This window comes from Vigna unguiculata, unplaced genomic scaffold (assembly GCF_037176805.1).
Source record: "Vigna unguiculata cultivar grain cowpea cultivar isolate G323 ecotype 2 unplaced genomic scaffold, ASM3717680v1 ptg000250l, whole genome shotgun sequence".
NCBI lineage: Eukaryota > Viridiplantae > Streptophyta > Magnoliopsida > Fabales > Fabaceae > Vigna > Vigna unguiculata.
Window position 1 is genome coordinate 16,800 of NW_028196886.1, and position 3,201 is coordinate 20,000.

A 3,201-nucleotide genomic window follows, 5' to 3' on the forward strand; every position below is an offset into this window, starting at 1 on the left:
TGGCCAAAGAAAAATTTTGAAATTCATTAGTTTTTTTTTCTCTTTCTCATTTCTTTTTTTAGTCAAAACTTTAAAACAATTTTGGACTTTATTTTCATTATAAAATATTGTGTTTCTATGCATACTATTTATATTATTTGGATCTAAACAAATTCTAATTCTCAACTCTCTACGACGTCTAGCAGATAAAATGTTTTCAGGAACAAGTAAATTAAATTTCTCGTTTTCTTTGTTTTCTGTTATCTTTTGATCTTTTGTTCTTGTAATGTATTTATCAAAAAATTTCTTATTAACATGAATTTTTTCTGAGTATTTTTTATAAATTTTGCGTTTATTCTTATGAATTAATGAAAAACCCATCATTTTATACTTAAAAAATTGTTTATTATTTTTTCTAGACAGGCGAACTGGTTCGATAACAAATAGTTCTTTTTTCCTAAATTTATTATTTTTCTTTTTCCTTAAGCCTGAAAGAGTTAAATTCGTCTGTTTTTGAATCATCATAATATCTAGACCTAGTTCTCCTCTTTGAATAGAGGCTATAGTAATTTTTCTTAAATTTGTCAATCTAATAAGGAGACAATATACTTTTACATTGTTAAATATTTTTTGACCTAAGAAATTTTTCCAGTTTAAATGGAAATTCAAAAAATTTCTTACTAAGAATTGAAGTTCTGCCTCCATATTGTTCTTGGGTTTTTTTTTCGATGTTCTAAAAACATCTATTTTTTTTTTCTTTCTAGTAATATTCTTTTCACTAACATTTTTATTTCCTTTAGAATGTAAAAAAAGAGAATGTAAATAAAGTAATTTTATTGGTATAATTTGCGAGTTACCCCTAAATGTATTATAAAATATCACAAATTTGGAAAAGAACCAAAATTCCGGATTGCATATGGAACGATTTAGTATTTTTCTATTGATTCCCGTCCAATCCAAATATTTTCTATCCGGATTTATAATAATAGTATCTTCTGCTATATAATTCTTGATAAAAATATTACTTATTCTATCAAATAAGTCTTTTTTATATGTATTGTAATTAGAAGAAATCATTGTGTTTTTATTTGATTGAAATAGGGATCTATATCGATAAATATATGAGTCTTTCTTATTTGCATAATTCATAAAATTATAGGATAAAAGATCGTATTTATATTGTTTTCTAATTTTTTTTTTTAATGGGATTCCTTGTTGTTCTTTGTAAAGAATTAATGGGCTTTTTCCATATGAATCCCATTTGGTTAAATTTTTATTTTGAGTTACACCACATTTAGTGATTCTATTTCTCCATTTTTGTGATACTAATTTTGACCAGCTACTGTTAGATAAGTTATATTGATAATAATTATTCTTTAACCAATTTGTCCATTGATTTAGTTCAGAATTGAGCAGGTTATTTTGTTTTCTTTTAGAATGAACTATTCCTTGTGCTCCAAAAAAAGAATCCTTTATTTCATTTTTCAGAAAAAAAAAATTTTTATTATATTGAAAAAGAAGTCTTAACTTATATATGTTTATGTTAATAATTCGGGTTTGTAACAAATTTAAAAATACATATGGTTGTGACAAAAAGGAGACATCAAAATAATTATGTGAATTCGCATTCTTATTCTTATTATTAAAATATTTGTGTAATTTTAAAAGAAAGGGAATTATACTTTGATTTGTTTTATAACTTCTTTCTGTATTTGGTTCATTATCGTAAAGCCATTTATTTAAAAATTTTTTTGTTGATTCAAGAAAAAGTTGTAGCTGGATTTTCGGAATACAAATGATATATAGAAAGATATCTATGTATATTTTTTTCATCAAAAATTGAAAAAAAGAATGTGATTTTTTAGTTAAGCTAATATTTCTTCTTTGGAATATCTGCAAAATTTTTTTTTCGAATTCTATCCTTTTACTATCATAAATTTTTTTCTTCGAATGAATATTTGTCTCGCGAATTCCAAGTCCTCTTTTCTTTTCTTCTTTTTTCATTTTTTCTATTTTTTTAATAACTACTTTTCTCTTAGTATTGAGATCCTTTATAGATTTTTTTTTCAATGAAAAATTTGTCGACTTTATCGATTGAATTGAAATGGTTGCTTCAGAAATCATTGAATTATTCTTCCAAATTGTTGAATATTTTTTGTTTTCGCTCAATTCATCGAGTTTTGGGGGTTTCCTTTTAATAAAAAAATATTTTAAATTTAAAAATTCTTGTTTTTTTTTCGTGAGGAATACTATACTTTTTCTAATAATTTCAAGAATACTTTGGATGATCCCTTTTGCTTTTTCTATTACGATATTTAGAAACAGTTTGAATTTTTCACTTAAAACTTTTAGAACTAGAAAAGTGAAAAATTCAAATTTTTTCTTTTTTTTTTTTAGTTCTTTTAAAATGGGGTCGAAAAAGGAAAGTGGATTTTTCGTGGAACTAGAAAAAGGCAATTCAACTTCCATCCCCCAAACTGTTAAAAAACAAAAGTTCTTTTTTTTCTTTGAATTTTTTTTGTTTTCATTACATCGTATTTTAGATTTATGCCAAGGTTTTAGACGAAAAGGAAATAATATTTTTATCTGAATCCCATCTGTTAGCCATTTTTGCGGAAACTCTCTTTCGGATAATTGAACGCCGTTATACGTGCATTTAATATATATTTCTCTCTTCCAATCCATATAATCTTCAGACCATTCTGGAATTTGAAAAAATAGTATACGAATTGTATTTTTAATTATTATAAATGAAGGTAATAGAATATATTTCCTAATAAAGCATTGGGTTATTAATAAAACACCTCTTATTACTTGAGCAAATATAATGCTATCCCAGGCTTCTGCTATTTCTATACGTTTTCTTTCTGCATTTTCCTTTTTTGCTTCCTCCTCTTTTTTTTTCGGACTTTTTTTTGTTTTTTCCTCTATAGAACCTAAAATTTGAAATTCTGTCTTTTTACGAATCCAAATATTTAACATAAAAAATCTTTTCATTGATTTTAAACTATGAAAAGAAAAGAATATTGATTTTTCAATTTTATCCAAAAAAAGCGGCGAATGCACCCTTTTTTGAAAAAATTTCCAAGTAACTGTTTTCCGTCTTTGAGCACGGATAGATCCTTTGATTATGTCTCTTCGAAAATCCGATTGTTGGGAATAACGTCTTAAAGCCAATTCGTTTTTTTGTTCATTATTTTCAGTATCTCCACGATCACGATA